Source organism: Hemiscyllium ocellatum, chromosome 13 (assembly GCF_020745735.1).
Source record: "Hemiscyllium ocellatum isolate sHemOce1 chromosome 13, sHemOce1.pat.X.cur, whole genome shotgun sequence".
In the NCBI taxonomy this organism is placed as follows: Eukaryota; Metazoa; Chordata; class Chondrichthyes; order Orectolobiformes; family Hemiscylliidae; genus Hemiscyllium; species Hemiscyllium ocellatum.
In genome coordinates, this window is record NC_083413.1 from 54,648,277 (window position 1) to 54,668,993 (window position 20,717).

Here is a 20,717-nt window from a genome sequence, read left to right on the forward strand (position 1 = left end):
ACGTTTGAGGATTCGGAGTCTATTCCCAATGGAGTTTAGAAAGATGAGGGGAATCTAATTAAAAAACACAGAATACTGAATGTTCAGGACAGAGTAGATATTGGGAAGATGTTTTGATAGGAACCGAAGGCACAGCCTGAGAGTGAAGGGAAGATATTTTAAATTAGATTACTTACAGTGTGGAAATAAGCCCTTTGGCCCTCACAAGTCCACACCAACCCTCTGAAGAGCAACCAACCCAGACCCATTCTCCTACATTTACCCTTTCACCTAACACTATGGGCAACTTAGCATGGTCAATTCATCTAACCTGCACATATTTGGACTGTGGGAGGAAACCGGAGCACCTGGGGGAAATCCACGCAGACACGGGGAGAATGTGCAAACTCAACACAGACAGTTGCGCGAAGAGGGAGTTGAACCCAGGTCTCTGGCACTGTGAGGCAGCAGTACTAACCACTGTGCCACCATGCCGCCCACTAATGGAGATAAGGAGAAACTTTTTCAGCCAGAGAAAGGTGAATCTGTAGAATTCACTCCCACTGAAGGCCGTGGAGGCCAAGCCATTGAGTATATTTAAGATAGAAATGGATAGGTTCTTGATTGTAAAGGGGGTCAAGGGTCAGGGGGAGAAAGTGGGAGAATGGGATTGAGAAACTTATCAGCCATGTTTGAATGGCAGAGCAGATTCGATGGGCTGAATGGCATAATTTCTGCTCCTATATCTTATGGTCCTCTGGTCCAACACATGATGGAAGAAGTGACAAGTAATGCAAGTTGCCAGCAATGGTTATCTAGAATATATCACATTCTCAGTGGTGAATAAAAACCCAAGCATGACTTTCCCCATTTAATTAGCTTCTGCTGCCTCTGATTGTTTGACACCTTCTCCTGCAAGGAACATAAAGGCACATATGACCGTTATACAGATTTTTTGTGTGATGTGCCTATCAGATAGCATAACAGACAGAGTGTGCAAGCTATGATACATAGCTGGGAAGTTTCCAATGCCACTAAATGTATGAAATAACGGTCAAAATATAGATACAAGGTATGAATTTTAATTGACAGAAGTTGTCGCTAGGTGAATGGTAGAGTCACAGAGTCATAAAGATGTACAGCATGGAAACAGACCATTTGGTCTAATTCATCCATGCCGACCAGAAAGCCCAACTCAATTAGATTAGATTAGACTTACAGTGTGGAAATAGGCCCTTCAGCCCAAAAAGTCCACACCGACCCGCCGAAGCACAACCCACCCATACCCCTACATTTACCCCTTAACTAACAATACAGGCAATTTAGCATGGCCAATTCACCTGACCTGCACATCTTTGGACTGTGGAAGGAAACCGGAGCACCCGGAGGAAATCCACACAGACACGGGGAGAACTTGCAAACTCCACACAGTCAGTCGCCTGAGACGGGAATTGAACCCGGGTCTCTGGCACTGTGAGGCAGCAGTGCTAACCAGTGTACCACCATGCCGCCCACAAATCTAATGACTCTACTTTCAAGGAGCTACAAACCTGCACTCCAAGGTCTCTTTGTCCAGCAACACTCCCCAGGACCTTACCATTAAGTGTATAATTGCTGCTAAGATATGCCTTCCCAAAATACAACACCTCACATTTATCTAAATTAAATTCCATTTACCACTCCTCAGCCCATGGGTCCATCTGATCAAGATCCCATTGTAATCTGAGATAACTTTCTTCGCTGCCCACTGTACCTCCAATTTTGGTGTCATCTGCAAACTTACTAACTATACCTCTTATCCTCACATTCAAATCATTTATATAAATGACGAAAAGTCATGGACCCAGCACCCAATCTTTGTAGCACTCCACTGGTCACAGGACTCCAATCTGAAAAACAACACTCCACCATCACCCTCTGCCTTCTACCTTTGAGCTAGTTATGTAACCAAATGGCTAGTTCTCCCTGTATTCCTTGAGATCTAACCTTGCTAACCAGTCTCCCATGGGGAACCTTGTCGAACGCCTTACTGAAGTCCATACAGATCACATCCATCTCTCTGCCCTCATCAATCCTCTTTGTTACTTCTTCAAAAAACTCAATCAAGTTTGTGAGACATGATTTCGCACACACAAAGCAATGTTGACTATCCATAATCAGTCCTTGCCTTTCCAAATACATGTACATCCTGTCCCATAGGATTTCCTCCAATAACTTGCCCTCCACCGACATCAGGCTCACTGGTCTATAGTTCCCTGGCTTGTCCTCACCACCCTTCTTAAACAGTGGCACCACGTTAGCCAACCTCCAACCTCACCTGTGACTATCAATGATACAAATATCTCAGCAAGTGGACTAGCAATCACTTCCCTACCTTCCCACAGAATTCTAGGGTACACTTGATCAGGTCCTGAGGATTTATCCACTTTTATGCATTTCAAGACATCCAGCACTTCCTCCTCTGTAATAGGGACATTTAACAAGTTGTCACATATATTTCCCTACATTCTATATCTTCCATGTCCTTTTCCACAGTAAATACTGATGCAAAATACTCGTTTGATATCTCCCCCATCTCCAGTGGCCAGGACAGAGAGGTAAATGTGATCTGTATGGACTTCAGTAAGGCGTTCAACAAGGTTCCTCATGGGAGACTGATTAACAAGGTTAGATCTCATGGAACTAGACATTTGGTTATAGATCTGGCTCAAAGGTAGAAGACAGAGGGTGGTGGTGGAGGGTTGTTTTTCAGATTTGAGTCCTGTGACCAGTGGAGTGCCACAAAGATTGGGTGCTGGGTCCACTACTTATGTCATTTACATAAATGATTTGGATGTGAGGTTAAGAGGTATAGTTAGTAAGTTTGCAGATGACAAAAGCTGCCTTGCTGATTTTTGAGGGGCCCTATTCTCTCCCTAGTTACCCTTTTGTCCTTAATGTATTTGTAGAAACCCTTGGATTCTACCCTTGGAATCATGTCTCACAAACTTGATTGAGTTTTTTAAAGAAGTAACAAAGATTCTCCTTAATTCTATTTGCCAAAGCTACCTCATGTCTGCTTTTTGCCCTCCTGATTTCCCTCTTAAGTATACTCCTACTGTCTTTATATTCTTCTAAGAATTCACTCGATCTATCCTGTCTATATCTGACATATGCTTCCTTCTTTTTCTTAACCAAACCTTCAATTTCCTTAGTCATCCAGCATTTCCTACACCTACCAGCCTTTCCTTTCATTCTAACAGGAATATACCATCGCTGCACTCGGGCTTGGTGATTTGTGAATTAGTTCAAACTGGTGTGCATTTCATGAGCTATTTGGTTCATGTCATTAACAGCTTGAAACACTGCATCCAAATCTTTTGTGCTTGACTCTGGCTTTGATCTCCATTAGTCTCTGCTCCCACAGCACTGAGTGCTTGCAGGCCTTTCATTCCCTTGTGGACATAGCACCATTTTCTCCTTTTCTGTTTCCTTCACCAAGTTTTCAGTACTGGGTTTGCAAACCTGTGTGCATTCTCTCTATCATGGTCAGCCACTGATCCTTGTTGCCCAGCATTAATTCCAAATGTTGCCTACAGCACTTCCAGCTGCCACAATGCATCTTCTCCAAGATGCAAGTTAACTGTCGGTAATAGAAGCAAATAATGATTTGGAGCCCCCTGCTGATATAAGCAACTAACAAATGGTTCGGTGCTAACTGCATGCAAAAATTATGATATCCCTGGCTTCAGGAATCAGGACAACTGAAAACCTAAATGACTATTTTTGGTGATTATCAATGTAGCCATCTGCATTCTTGAAGCATAAAAAACAGTCACTTTGCACATAATATCAGATTAACAGCAAGAGGTCTACTTGTAAGCGAATAGACATTTTGAAAGGCAATATCAGGGCCCCATCATTTATCCAAGGGTATGACTAAGTGAAAAAAATTGTATGGAATATCAAACAGTGAGGTGAATTACAAAAAGATAAGGACGTGTTTAGGAAAAATTACTACAGAAACATAAGCTGCAAAGAAAATGTTAGAAGAGAGTTGCAATCTGTGACATAATTTATCTAATTAGAATGCTAGTAACTGGATCTTTGGATCATACTCTCACATATCGTAAAGTGGCTGTTAAATGCCTAGGTATCAATGTTTTCCAGCAAGATGTTCCCTTTAATGGTTCAACAATTTAGCTAATTTATTCTTTGTTCAAACTGGATTTATATTATATATACATATATATATATATATATATATATCTCCAGGTATTAAGTAACTTTTTATGACTCCATTAATTTATGAACAAAAGCAGAGCAATGCTAAAAGAAATCTGGACTGACCATTTGTCACTGAATATCATGATATGTCTAGCTAATTACATGTGCCGTTCAACATTACCATTGAAACATTAAGTTTCTCTAAGAGTTGCTGCTGGCTACAAGCAATTCATAAAGTGGATTTATCAAATGTAACTTTAATTTCACATTGAAAGATACATGCTGAAGATGTAATTCTGCTGACAAGATTGAAGTAAAGGCAACCTTCAGTTAACCACCCATCTATTGGTATAGGACTATATCACAACAGAAGGGGAAAGCTGCCCCTTCCTGCATCACCTCCAGTCCAGAACCCAAAACCACTCTCCCACCACCACCTACCTCCTGTCCAGGCTCTGTCCTGGAGCTGCAGGATGCAGTGACCCTTGTGTGTGCACAAGCTCAAAACTGTCATTGATGTATTCCCATAGGCAGAAGAGGATTAAACATCTGTAAGACAAAGTTTCTCAATCAACATGTCCCACTCTACATTACTGCCTCCTAGACTGTCAAAATCTATTATAGACCAGGCCAGAGCCTCCTTAAAACATTTTAAGAAGGTCTCCCAAACCCTAACTTTTGTAGTTGTTTTAAGCAGATGTAAGGTAGATATTCCAGGAGTGATGCAACTGGTCAAACGACGTGGCTTCAAGTAAAAAGGGGAGCGCTTTTGTGTTCTGGACTAGAGGTGATGCAGGAAGGGGCAGCTTTCCCTTCGTGTTGTTATATAGTTCTATACCAACAGGAGTGTTTTAGCACGGAAGATAGAGAACAGCATTGACATTATGGAACAACCTTGCATGACCCTAGTTTGCACGCACGTTGAGTCTATGGTGGATACACTGGTGAGGATCACAGGCTTTATGGCCATTTGCAGAACAATGAAACACAAACAAAAGAAATGTTCTAAATTGAAGCACGGCAAATTTCGATGGAAAGAGACAGGAGCTTGCAGAGATTGATTGGAGTAGTTTGTTTGCAGGCAAAGGGACCTCCGGCAAGTAGGAGGCCTTTTAAAGTGAGGTAGAGTTCAAGATCAAATGCTCCTATGAGGCTGAAGGGAAAGGTTGGCAGGAATAGGGAACACTAGATGACAAGAGATATTGAGGATTGGACAAGAAAAACGGTGGAGGCATAGCTCAAATACAGGCAGCTGGGATTAAGGGAATCCCTGGAGATATATTGGGGATACAGGAGTTTACTGAAGAAGGAAATCAGGAGGGAAAAAAGGGAACACAAGATAGCCTTGGCTGAGAAGATTAGGGTGAATCCAAAGAGGTTCTTTAAGTATATTAAAGGAAAAAGAAGAACTAGAGACAGAATGGGGCCCCTTAAGGACCAGAGTGGACATGTATGTGTAGAACCACTGGAGGTGGGCATGGTCCTCAATGAATATTTCTCCTTCGTGTTTACCATTTGAGAAAGATATGAAGACTTGGGAACTTGGGAAGATTAGTGGTCATATCTTGGGGAGTCCATAATCACAGTAGGGGAGATGTTGAATGTACTGGAATGTATGAAGATGGAAAAATCCCCTGGTCCTAACCAGACATTTCCAAGAACCCTGCAAGAGACTAGAGCAGAAACTGAGGGGGCCATGGCTGATATTTTTGCATGATCATTAGCCACAGGTGAGGTCCCAGAAGACTGGAGGGTAGCGAATGGTGTGCCATTGATCAAGAAGGGCTGCAAAGAAAAAACTAGGAACTATAGACTAGTAAGTGTGCAGATGAAATTTCAATAGGAGTATCATGGACAGTGAGGAAGGTTATCAGAAATTGCAGCAGGACCTTGATCAGCTGGGGAAGTGGGCTGTGAAATGGCAAATCGAGTTTATTATAGATAAGTGTGAGGTCTTGCAGTTTGGAAAGTCAGATCAAGGTAGGAGTTTCATGGTGAATGGTAGGGCCTAAAGAAGTATAGTGGAACAGAAAGACCATGGAGTTCAAGCACATGGTTTTCTGAAAGTGGAGTCACAGGGCTTTTGGCACACTGGCCTTCATTAGTCAGGGCACTGAGTATCGAAGTTGGGAAGTTATGTTGCAATTGTACAGGACGTCTGTGAGACCACACTTGGATTATTGTTCAGTTTTTTGTCACCTTACTATAAGAAGGATATTATTAAGCTGGAAAGAGTGCAGAAGGCATTTACAGGCATATTACCAGAACTCAGGGCCTGAGTCATAGGGAGAGGTTGGACAAGCTAGGACCTTTTTTTCTTCAGAGCTTAGGAGACTGAGAGAGGATCTAACAGAGGTGTATAAGATCTTGAGAGGCATGGACAGTGTGAATGCATGCAGTCTTTTTTCCCAAGGTTGGGAAATTGAGCACTAGAGGGCATCAGTTTAAGATTAGAGAGAAAAGAATAAAAGGGAACCTGAGGGGCAACATCTTCACACAGAGGGTGGTATACATATGGAATGAGCTGCCAGTGGAAGTTGTTGAGGTGGGTACATTAACAACATTTAAAAGGCATTTGGATAAATACATGGATAGGAAAGGTTTAGAAGGATATGGGCCATGTGCAGGGAAATGGGGTTAGTGTGGATGGACATTTTGGTCAGCAAGAAGCAGTTAGGGCCAAAGGGCCTTTCTCCATGCTATAGGACTTATGACTAAAACAGAATTTAGAATAACAACTATTTGAAAACGCAACTGACACAATATCCCCCCCAGCTTAACAAAAGGAGCTTTTGCAATTTCCCTCAACATCACCATAAACACACCCTTTGGCAAAAAAAAGGGGATTAAAACACAGGTTCTTACAGGATAGATGAGAGAGAGAGAGAGAGAGAGAGAGAGGGAGAGAGAGAGAGAGAGAGAGAGAGGGAGAGAGAGTCAGCCAGAAACATCTGGTTTCTGGGTGCATTAGTCAGGGGTAAATGTAGGGGAATGGATCTAGGTGGGTGTGGACTTGTTGGGCCAAAGGGCCTGCTTCCATACTGTAAGGAATTTAATCTAATCTAAAGAAGGTACAACTTTTCAGCATCAGGACTCCATTATGACACATTCTCTTCTCTTCCTATGAAATGCAACCCCTCCAATTTTGCAATACATTTTAGGACAGTCCTAATGTTATCCTTTTAAGCTACTTTTGAACATAATTTCCTGATTCATTTACTGACCTTTATTCTTTTTTTCAATGCTTCTATAACAGGTGGCCAGTTTACAATGCCAGTTCTACAAGCAGATGGCAAGTTGCATATCTAACCTCCATCCAGGCAAATGTGCAACACCATGGGAGATCGACTTGTACATAAAAAATATTGTATCACATAACACAATTAATAAATTCCCATATGCCAAATTATCCTCTCATAATCTGTGCTGCTCCTGAAGTTATTTTCATAATTATGAAAATCATGATTATTAGAAAATCAGAAGAGCAAAGGTTAGACTGTATTTTTACAGTTGATCATGAGAGGGGAATGAAGTGAGCCAAACTGCAACACAATTGTTTGCAAACCTTTTTATAAAAGGAATTTGAACTCTTTAACTGGATTTAACTAAAAATGTTCAGATCACTGTAAGATATACTTAGTTAGTAAATACGGCTTTTAATCAATCTCATTGTAAGGATTGCAGCAGATAGACCAAAAAGCATCATAGCCCATCTGTGTCCGATAGGCATCTTTTGTGCAAAAAAAAACCTTCTTGCACTGACTTCATTGTCGATATTCCAAACATTGATCCATACAAATCATTCCAAATTAATACTCACATTACAAGATTTAGATAGAATTTGCCTTTCTGATTCCTAAATCATTGATAGTTTTGTTTTGAAATATAGAGACTGGAGGACACCTAATACGTGTCTTTAGTGTCTGTTCTACAATTTGATTAGATTTTGGCAGATTTTTTTTAAAAATTCACTTGTGGGAGATGGGCTTCACTGATTGACCAGCATTTATTGCTCATTCCTAATTGCTCTTAAGAAGGTGATGGTGATCTGCCTTCTTGAACCGCTGCAATCCATGAGCTCTTGGTAGACCCACAATGCTGTTAGGGAGAGAATTCCAGAATTTTAACCGAGCAACAGTGAAGGAACGATGATATATTTCCAGGTCTGGATGGGGATCTTGCAGATGGTGGTTTCCCATGTATCAGCTGTCCTTGTCCTTCTAGATGGAAATGGTTATGGGTTTGAAAGATGCTTTCTGAGGATCTTTGGTGAATTTCCGCAGTGCATCCTGTAGGTAGTACACACTGCTGCTACTGAGCATCAGAGATGGAGGGAATGGATGTTTGTAGATGTCGTGCCAATCAAGTCAGCAGTTCTGAAGAAGGTCATTGAATCCGAAAGGTTAACTCTGCTTTCTCTTCGCAGATGCTGCCAGACCTGCAGAGCATTTACAGTAATTTCTGTTTTTGTTTTAGATTTTCAGCATATGCAGGGTGTTTTTTTTTGCTTTGTCCTGTGATAGGGTTAGGGTTTGGATGGTATCAAGCTTCTCAAGTGTTATTGAAGCTGCAGTCATCCATGTAAGTGGGGAGTATTCCATCATACTCCCGACTTGTGCTTGTAGATGATGGATAGACTTTGAGGAGTCAGGAGATGAGTTACTCGCTGCAGTATTCCTAACTTCTGATCCGCTCTTAGACTCATAGAGTCATAGAGATGTACAGCATGGAAACAGACACTTCTGTGCAACCTGTCCATCCTGACCAGATATCCCAACTCAATCTATTCCCACTTGCCAGCACCCGGCCTATATCCCTCCAAACCCTTCCTAGTCATGTACCCATCCTAATACCTTTTAAATGTTGCAATTGTAGCAGCCTCCACCAGTTCCTCTAGCAGCTCATTCTATAAACGTACCACCCTCTGTGTGAAACCGTTGCCCCACAGGTCTCTTTTATATCTTTCCCCTCTCACCCTAAACCTATGCCCTCTAGTTCTGCACCCAGGGAAAAGACTGTGTCTATTTATCATATCCATGCCCCTCAGAATTTTGTAAACCTCTATAAGGTCACCCCTCAGCCTCCGACACTCCAGGGAAAACGGCCCCAGCCTATTCAGCCTCTCCCTATAGCTCAAATCCTCCAACCCTGGCAACATCCTTGTAAATCATTTCTGAACCCTTTCAAGTTTCACAACATCTTTCCGATAAGAAGAAGACCAGAATTGCACACAATATTCTAACAGCGGCCTAACCAATGTCCTGTACAGCTGCAACATGACCTCCCAACTCCTGTATTCAATACTCTGACCAATAAAGGAAACCATACCAAACGCCTTCTTCACTATCCTATCTACCTGTGACTACACTTTCAAGGACCTATGAACCTGCACTCCAAGATTTCTTTGTTCAGCAACACTCTCTAGGACCTTACCATTAAGAGTATAAGTCCTGCTAAGATATGCTTTCCCAAAATGCAGCACCTCGCATTTATCTGAATTAAACTCCATCTGCCACTTCTCAGCCCATTGGCCCATCTTATCAAGATCCTATTGTAATCTGAGGTAACCTTCTTCACTGTCCACTTCCCCTCCAATTTTGGCGTCATCTGCAAACTTACTAACTATACCTCCTATGCTCGCATCCAAATAATTAATATAAATGACAAAAATTAGCAGACCCAGCAGTGATCCTTGTGGCACTTCACTGGTCACAGGCCTCCAGTCTGAAAAATAACCCTCCACCACCACTCTCTGTCTTCTACCTTTGAGTCAGTTCTGTATCCAAATGGCTAGTTCTCCCTGTATTCCATGAGATCTAACCTTGCTAATCAGTCGCCCATGTGGAACCTTCTCAAATGCCTTACTGAAGTCCATATAGATCACATCTACTGCTCTGCCCTCATCAATCCTCTTTGTTACTTCTTCAAAAAACTCAATCGAGTTTGTGGAATGTAAATTGCTTAATAAGCCATAGATGGACTTTCCTTCCTAAGTTTTTATATTTTGGTGAGATCATTTTTGTTGAAAGTTTTGCATTGTTTCACTAAATATTTCCAGCTACTTATTTATCAACGGGCCTTTTATTTTATTTTCCCAATCAACATAATCAGTTCTACTCTCACATTTATGTTTGCTTTGTTTAAATTAATGATGCTTGTTTGGGACTAGGGTATTTTACTTTCAAACATTAACATGGAATTCAATTGCATTATGATATCCTTTCTTCTGTTGACCTTTTATTATAAGATAACTAATTAACCCTACTCCATTACACAAAACTAGATTTATAAGATCTAGTTTGTTTCACGATGCATTGTTCCGTGAAACTGGAATGAAAGCTTTCTATGAGCTCAACTATGAGGCTATCTTTGCCAACTTAATTGTTGTAAGTAACACAAAGCCTTTGCTGGTTTCCTGAACACCACTAATTCTTAGGTTCACTTCTTTTCTTGTCAACATTATAACTTTCTTCTGTCATCCTGTACTCTGTGTGATTTTTTTTGTTCGCTATGTTTGAACCATTTTTGCTGATGAATTATTACTTCTTTGTAGAACATATATTCATCGAGAATAATGAAATATCTCTTTAAATGCTTGCCATTGCTCATTAACCATAATATCTTTTTAATCTAATTTCATAATCTAGGTTATCTAATTCATCCTTCATATCTAGGTAATTGGGTTTAATCTAGTTTAATACTGTAGTTTGAGACTTACATGTATCAACTTGAGTCAATGTGAAATTCTGTCACATAGTGAGCCCTCTCCACAGAGGATCCCTTACAATGATATTGCTAATTAACGCTCTCATTACATACACAATATCTTACATTCTTTATAGAAGATCAGGGATTTTTACCTTTGAAGTTTTGCTTCGTTATTTAGACCCTAGATCCTCAGAATCCGATTTAATTCAACAGATGTTGTTAGTTTAAGGGTGGCAAAAAGAGCAAATCATTTGGCAAGGTGCTGTTGAAGACATTTTTGCCTTCTTCTTGCCAATTCTAGCACCAGAAGGCATTATCAGAGAGTGCAGTATTACCTATTTAAGTTCTGATGTGGAAGTACTGGGGTGGACAAAGTCAGACATCACACAGGACCAGGTTATCACCCAACAGGTTTACTTGAAATGACAAACTTTCGGAATGCCACTCCTTTGTTTCCAAATAAACCTGTTGAACTGTATCTTGGTGTCTTCTGACGTCTGGCCTATTTAAATCAGATGAGGAGAGATTTCTTCTGACAGAGGATAGTCATTCTGTGAAATTCTTTACCACAGTCAGTTATTGAGATTGATATGTAAGAACTGTTAAGGTTGAGATAAGTTAGACTTTTCTTTCTCAGTAAGGGAATCAAAGGTGTTATGGAAAAGGGAGGAAAGTGGAGTTCAGGATTATTAGATCAGCCATGATCTAATTAATGGTACAGCAGATCTGAAGGGCTTAATAGCGTAATTCAGCTCCCACATTTTATGGTGACCTTAGCAATTAAGTACTGGATGAGAAGGTCAATTGCAGACCTTCTCAATTCATTCAAAAATAAGACCCTTGTGCTCATTTGAAAGCTACAACCTGATTAGCTGCCTTTCCTTCAAGCAAGCAAAGTCATTCATTTTTAACTAAGAAAGCAGGATAACCTCCCTATTGAGTTAGACTGAAGCCATGGGGGAGGACCTCCATTCACTCCAATCAGTAGCTAATTGAGTACAGGGATGGGAGTAAGGAGATAGATGCTGAAGGACATACTCATGCCCTTGCATCTGATCCCACTTGACTCTCTTTTCAACAGATTCCCACTCCAAGAAATCTGAAAGAAAAAGATCCACTTGCTTACTGTTGGATCTGGTGAAGATTATGCTTCCAGTGACCCAGAAGTTGTAGTCCTCTGATTGGCTGGAGACAAAATGATTTGATTTGCTGACGTGTTCAAGTCCCTAACTGATTGATTGGAGCTTGATCCAGAAAATATTATCATGGATCGGGATTGATGGATCAGGCATCATCAACCCATCAGGCCATTTGTTAGCAATGCATCTCGGCACTGGAGAACTACTGTGAAAACATTAAACATATTGAGTGTCAGGAAAATTATGTTAAACTCAGATGGTCTGGCATTCTAAGACATTCAAGTGGAATAGCTACCTGAAAATTTAATAGATTCAGGAAAATGATAAACTGCATGCATGTTGCCTTAGTGGTTTTAATAGGGAAAAATATTGTTAGTGATTTTGAGGGAGTAAACATATTATTGAATTGGGACAAAAAGTCAATTGCCTCTGAGCATGATCACCCACATACTTATACACTGTAGAATTAAATAACAATCAAAGTTATTTAATCCTGGTACTGGAAAGACATTTCGACCTGCAAAACCATCAGAGCTCCTAAGTCCAGCTCTAAAGAATAGTATCCACCTTTTAAATGCACTGAACTGCTACCACATTTCTATTTATTCCCTCCACTTTGAATAGCCTTCAGCAGCATGTTGTTTTCGTCATTTTCTTCATCCAACCTAGAGTCATTTCCCTCACCTGGACAGGCAACAAGAACATTAACTGCAGGACAATGGCAATGACTGAGGTGCATGCAGCATCACCCAACATCCTATTACCTGACTACTTTTCCAAACTACTGCTCATGACCACTGACCTAACACTGCATCAAGATATCCAACTAATTCTCTCTCTTCCTGATGTCCTGTAATGTCTGAACACCAGACACCAACTTGGTGATTCTGAGTTGAAGTTGTTATGGATACAGACACTGAGCAGATGAAGTTGTCTAGAAAGGGGATGCTCTCCACAAACGAACACATCCAACAGTTAAAGCAACTCTACCTCCATCCATCTCTCTATCCTGCATTCTTATGTCACTTTGCTTTATTTCTCCAGCAGCCCTCACAGAGCACCCATTAGTGCTGCTCACCGTCAATCGCACTTTTTAAAACGGTCCACCATAGAACTCACCCTTTAGTACTGTTCCACACTGAGTCTCACTCTTTTCAATTGCAGCATGTTTCACCTCACACTTTAGTACTATTGAACCTCAACCTCACCAATTAGTATTTCTCGACTTCAACTCCACCCTTTAGTAATACTGATCTCAGAGATTCAACCCTTTCTCTCTGTGGCTGCATGCTGTGTATACTTTCTCATTGTTTGCTGCATCTGCTCTGTAACTGTTCACTGTATCTACTCTTTCATTGATGTCTGGCTGCTCAATACCTATCTTTTACACCATGTGGCTGCTTTCTGTGATTGATGTGTGTGTCTACTCATTGCAGCTGCTTATTGTTACTACTCTCTGTGATTACTATCGGCTGTTCTTTTTCTTTTCAGTGGCAGTCCTCTGTCCCTGCTCTTTAATACCTGGGTTTGCTCTCAGTGGCTGCTTTTTTTTGTTGTTATTATTTGTTTGCCTGTTCTGTCTGGTGTCTGCTACTTCTCAGTGTCTGCTCCATATGACTGCTTCCTTTAGCTCCTCACTTTGTTGGCTTTGAATTTCTGATCTCTGTATCTGTTCGCTCTGACTGTTCTCTGTTGCTACATTCTGTGGCTTCTCTCTGATGTCTCAGCTTTTAAATGACTAGGTCTTGTGCTTTTAGATTATTTTTATTAGCTTCTCTTTAGTGCAACATTTTGTGCCAATGGATATACAAAGAACAAGAAAATAATTTATGATTGCCATGTACAGTTCCAGCAAGCTGTGACCATGCACAATCATCTGGAATTGATAAAGATCATAAAAGTTAAATGCCTTATAAAAAAAAAGGTAAAGCAAAATAAACAAATGATTCAAAACTGGGGAGTTGCTGCAAACGTGACAAGCTGATTAAAATATAGGCACATAGATCAGTTACAGATATTTCATGGTGCTAAATTAGACATGAGTTGGGAGAAGTGAATATGATGATGGTTTTAAAATGGAGGCAGATTTGCATACTCAATCAGTCCAAAATCTCCAGAAACTATTGGGAGTTCAGATGCTAAGTGTACAAATGCTGAATCATCTTTGATCATAGATTTAAAAAGTGGATGAATTATTCATCAATCAGCCAATTGTAACACAGAAATATTTTGGGCATGAGTGACCAATACGGACTGACATTGACATCTACTGTATGGCCAAATAAATAGTGTCATTCACAATGGAATTGTATACCAGGCATCTACCAGGCTCATTAAGACATTTAAAAAAATAGGTATTTCCTGTTTTCTAGTCTCTTAACCTGGACACTATTGTTGGAACTTAACATCCATGTAAAGTTCTTATTGTATGGTGATCTATTATTCAGCAGTAAATTAGAAAAAAAATAAGATTAGTTTACAGATGGGGAGTTTGGCCATGGTTTCAGAAGGAGGATAACAAACCTGCAAGCAGCGTCAGAAAAGAACTTCAGCTAAAAGTGAAAAGATTTGTCTATATAATAAACCAAACATTCTGCAAGAATTATAAAGTGCTTGATGCTTTGAACAACATTAAGGGACTAATCCATGTGTTAACTGTCATGGATATTTGAGACCTGCACTATTCAAGGAATTTAGAATATCTCAGAGCAGGCAACAGTTCAAAAACACGAAACCTTCACTCAGACTGAGCAATAGGATCTATTAAATTGGGAAAGTGAGGGTTGGAATATCCTATTATGCAACTAGAACATTCTCCGACATATAAAATCCCTCCTTTATTTATCTTATCCTCTTTTGAAATTTCTGTGTTTTTTTCTACATGTCTAATCATTTAATCTTGAAAGTTCTCTGTGCTCCTTTAATTGTGGTTTCTTGTGCATTCCCATTTTTTATTGCTTTCAGATATTAGTGTCTGCATCATTAGCTACACAGGCATTTAACCCTGAACTTTCCTTCCTAAACTCTCTGTCTCTTTACCTCTCCCTTGTGCTTCATCGTCATATTCAAGATGATTTTTAAAACCCATCCTTTGACCAAGCTTTTGGTCACTTGCCCTAATATTTCCTTTTGCGTCAAATTTTGTACTGTGACATTTCTGTGAATGTAAGTACAAGCAGAAATAGGGCAGGATGCAATTTATGCAGAAGAAATGTGATATGTGCTGTCTTATTATAATCTCCAGGGTCAATTCATTGCATTTTTCTGGCTTATCTCCAAGTATCAGGAATATTCAGAGTGTACCCATAGTTCACAGATTACCCACAGGGGTGTGGGGAGGAATATCCTAATTATTTTTGGTCAAAAACAGGGAATACAGAATGTCTGACAGGTCTGTAGGACAAAAATGCCTGGAATCGTAACTGCGACAGAATAAGTATTTTCACTGCCAAGAAAGTGCATGTAGGAGACAGTGATGTTCCAGTTGGTTTGACACTGCCCGCCCTTCACATCACATGCTATGACTCACACAATCTGTCACAAGAGTCAGAGACAACCCAACAGAGTCAGAAACCAAAGGAGAGGCAATCGCACTGGTGAGCGGGAGCAGCGCCTGGTGCCACAGTAGAAATAGACATTGCAAGGCAAAATAAAAGCAAAATACTTTGGCTGCTAGAAATCTGAAATAAGAAGCACGAAACCCAGCAGGTCTGCCTGCATCTGTGGAGACGGAAAAAGTGCAAGAGTTTGAAGTCCAGAGAGTAGTCAGTCGGTCTTGAAAAGTTAACTTTGTTTCTCTCTCGACAGATAATGCCAGACTTGTTGGGTTTCTCCAACTTTCTCTGTTTTTGTTGCCATTTAGGGGCCACGATACATTATGTCTTGGCTGCGTGATTTAGAAATTGGAATCAAAAGGCATTGTCTCTGAAACAAAATAAAAGTATTGCTGAAGATGCACATGAAATCAGAGAGTCAGAGAGATCTCCGGCACAGGAAAAGGCCCATTGTATCTGCACTGGTCAGAAACAACCAGCTAACTACAATAATTCCCATTTTCCATAGGCACTTCCCCACAACTTTGTATGTCCTGGCATTACAGGTGCACTTTGAAATACTTCCAAAATGTTTGGAGGTGTTCTATCTTTACCACCCTTACAGGCAGTGAGTTTCAGATTCCCAGCACCCTCGAGGTGAATGAAGTTTCCCTCACATCTCCTGGAAACCGGCCGTCCTTATCCTCACCCAAGATGGTGGCAGAGTGGGACGCTCCTGTGGGAGCCCCTCTGCTCTGCTTGGTCATTTTCACTCTTTTTCCTTTACTCTCCTCTCTTTTGTAACTTGTTCTCTCCCTGAGCACTGGAGGTGAACTCTGTAGTAGCAGCACATGCTAGCAGCAAGTCCCTGGAACACCGGGCCAAGGAGCAGGACGTGGGATACACCTTCGGAGCAGTGAGTGGAGGAACAGTCCCAGAACAACGTGAGGGGAAACAGCCCCGGAGCAGTGTGAGGGGAAACAGCCCCGGAGCAGTGTGCGGGGAAACAGCCCCAGAGCAGGGAGTGGGGAGACAGCCCCAGAGCACTGTGTGGAGAAACAGTCCCAGAGCAGGGAGGGGGGAAACAGCCCCAGAGCACTGTGTGGAGAAACAGTCCCAGAGCAGGGAGGGGGGAAACAGCCCCAGAGCAGTGTGTGGGGAAACAGTCCCAGAGCAGGGAGTGGGGAAACAGTCCCAGAGCAGGGAGTGGGGAAACAGTCCCAGAGCAGTGTGAGGGGAAACAGCCCCAGAGCAGGGAGTTGGGAAACAGTCCCAGAGCAGGGAGTGGGGAAACAGCCCCAGAGCAGGGAGTGGGGAAACAGTCCCAGAGCAGTGTGAGGGGAAACAGCCCCAGAGCAGTGTGTGGGGAAACAGTCCCAGAGCAGGGAGTGGGGAAACAGTCCCAGAGCAGGGAGTGGGGAAACAGTCCCAGAGCAGTGTGAGGGGAAACAGCCCCAGAGCAGGGAGTGGGGAAACAGTCCCAGAGCAATGTGAGGGGAAACAGCCCCAGAGCAGTGTGAGGGGAAACAGCCTCAGAGCAGGGAGTGGGGAAACAGCCCCAGAGCAATGTGAGGGGAAACAGCCCCAGAGCAGGGAGTGGGGAAACAGTCCCAGAGCAGGGAGTGGGGAAACAGTCCCAGAGCAATGTGAGGGGAAACAGCCCCAGAGCAGTGAGTGGGGAAACAGCCCCAGAGCAGTGTGTGGGGAGACAGTCCCAGAGCAGGGAGTGGGGAAACAGCCCCAGAGCAGTGTGAGGGGAAACAGTCCCAGAGCAATGTGAGGGGAAACAGCCCCAGAGCAGTGAGTGGGGAAACAGCCTCGGAGCAGTGAGTGGGAAAACAGCCCCAGAGCAATGTGAGGGGAAACAGTCCCAGTGTAATGTGTGGGGAAACAGTCCCAGAGCAGGAAGTGGGGAAACAGCCCCAGAGCAGGGAGGGGGGAAACATTCCCAGAGCAGTGTGTGGGGAAACAGCCCCAGAGCAGGGAGTGGGGAAACAGCCCCAGAGCAGGGAGTGGGGAAACAGTCCCAGAGCAGGGAGTGGGGAAACAGTCCCAGAGTATTGTGTGGGGAAGCAGCCCCGGAGCAGCACATGGGGAAGCAGTCCCTGGGCAGCGACTGGGGAAACAGCCCTGGAGCATCGCACAGACAGTGAGTCTTAGGCAGTGATTGGCACATGGGAGCCATTCCTGGAACCTACCTTGGAGCAGTTGAATGCCAGTACGGAGCAGTCTGGGGCTTGGAGCAGAATGAGATCTGGCATGGCCCGTCAGACCACTTATGAAGGCTCTGCATTGAGCTGCTGCACTTCAATGTCTGTCTGTAAAATCCTTCCTTCCTGTAATGTCAACTCTTTAGTGACGATCTATTCTTTACTTATTTTTCAACTCTCTGAGTAATGCAACTACTTTTATTCCTGCACTGCATCCAAGAGTTGTACCAAGGTACTTATACCTAAGATGTCACCTTAAGAGGGCAGACATTGTAAAAGTTTTTCATTGTACTCCTACAATGGAGTACACATGACAATAAAAGGATATTCCTCTTCTCAAATCTATGCCCCACAGTAATTGATCTCTCCATCAGTGGGAAAGGTTCCTTGCTGTCTATCCTATCTAGGCTCCTAATAATCATATACATCTCAATCATGTTCCTTCTCAATCTCCTCTGCTCTAGGGATGGTTGCTATGGAGGAAGAAAACAGCATGCAGGACATTAGAGGATGATATTATAACTCTGCTGCCTAATATATGGAAACCTCAGTGACAACTGTAATAATTTCTTCCATGATACATGATCTGAAAGCAACTTATGCAATATCCATGAGTGTTCAAACCACTGCCATAAAGGACTGGTTATGAGATACCTGTACCAATGCTAGTCACAGGTCATGAAAAGACATGAATAATGGTGCTGTTTCTTGAGTATAATGGCATCATTTCGAATTCTCTTTCATTGACCCATAGGTGGTCAGAATACAGTAAATCATTCAATATTTTCAAAGGCAAATCACTTTTTACACAATCAAAGACCCAGATTATCCTGGGTTCTTAACAATCTCATTATCTACTGGAAATATTATATTTAAAAGAATCTAATAAAGATAATATGGCTTGAAATTTGCATGCAGGCTTTAAACACAAAATCACACTTGTCCCCCTGACTAGTTTCTTTGATAAATATCAATGGCCTGGACTTGGGAGTACAGTGTTCAATTTCAAAATTTTTGTTGAGCACAAAACATTACAGTAAACATGGAGGAGGATAGTAGCACGCTTCAGGAGAACATGGACTAGTGAAATGGACAGGCAAATAGTAGATTAAATTAGATGTAAAAAATTAAAATTGGTACATCTCTGTCAGGAAAATGAAGAGAAGCAATTTAACAAAAATTTTAATCAGCACAAGAACTGTTGTGTTTTGTTGTACAATCTTTGAAGGTTATAAGACATGGTGAGGATACGGTCAATAAAAGAAATTGTCATGCTGGGTTCAATAATCATGATACAGATTACATAAGCAAGCTATGCTAAATAATTATCTAACACTGGCTGAGTTTCAGCTCAAGTGTTGTGTGCATTCTGTTTACCATATTTGAAGCATATTAGAAGGAAACAATGTTAGAGCTGGGAGCCAACTGACCCTTTGAGCTTGATCTGTCATTCAGTAAGATCATGGCTGATCTTTTTCTTCAACTACAGCCTCTCAGGCTATCTCCATGTTTCTTTTAGTTCAGTATCTAATAACCTAGCAATAACTAGCATAAATATGTTTAATATGAATGACTGGATATCAACACAGAATAGAATATCACTTCATACTTATTCCTATTGATTGCAATAGGACCGAATGCCAGACAATACTAATAATTGTCAGCTGGTTTCAACCTCAGAGGAGAAATTAGTAAAACATGCAACTGACACAAACTGGTTGACTCAACTGTATATTCCAAAATAAAATTCTAGTAGACCAGTTAAGTTCCAAGTAATATTATTCTTATGACTGGTTCTCCTCTTGAGACCTATTTAATGTCGTGGACCAAGATGAATTATTCCACACTGTGTTTCCCATTTCCCCTCTTGTTGCTTATCCAGGCAACACACCTCCTGATTTTGAATGGCTGGCAACTGGTAGCCATGTAAGTAACATTTGCACCACACAAATGCAAGGCAATGACAATCTCCAATCAGAGTCACAGTTAGAGTGGTGCTGGAAATGCACAGCAGGTCAGGCAGCATCCAAGGAGCAAGAAAAGTAATGTTTCAGGTGGGAGCCTTCATCTTTCCTGATGAAGGGTCCTGCCCGAAATGTCAATTTTCCTGCTTCTCGGATGCTGCTTGATCTGCTGTGCATTTCCAGCACCACTCTAATCGTGATTCTAATCTCCAGCATCTGCAGTACCCATTTTTGCCTAATCTCCAATAAGAGACAATCTAACCACTGTCCCTTGATATTCAATGTCATTACCATCACTATGTTCGAACTATCAACATCCTGAGGTTACCACTGACCAGAACTGAACTAGATTTGACAAATTAACACAATGACTACCAGAGCAGATCAGAGGGTAGGAATAACTCACTTCTTGAATCCCCAAAGCCTGTCCACCATCTACAAGATATAACTAATGAGTGAAATGGAATACTCTCCACTTACATAATAGATGTAGTTCCAACAACATTCAGGAAACTTGACATCACATCGACGAACATCTACTCCCTCCACCATCAATGCTCAGTAGCAGCAGTCTGTATAATCAGCAAGATGCACTGCAGAAACTTGCCAAAAATCCTCAGATAGCAGCTTCCAAACTCATCTAGGACTAAAGCAGCAGATACATTGAAAAAAAAACTATCCTTAAAGTTCCCCTCCAAACCATTTACCACCCTGACTTGCAAATCCTTCACTGTTTCTTCCCAATTTGCTGGATAAAAATTCTGGTATCCCCCTCCCCAATGGCATTATGGGTCAACTCATAGCACAAGGACTGCAGCAGTTCAAGATCACAGCTTACCACCACCTTCCCAAGGGTGAATAAGGTGAGCAACAAATAGTGGCCCAGCCAGCAATACCACATCTTATAGGGTGAACTAAAAGAATTCCCAATTACAGCACTGCTATTCCCAGTTACTTCACTGTTCATCTACTCTGAGT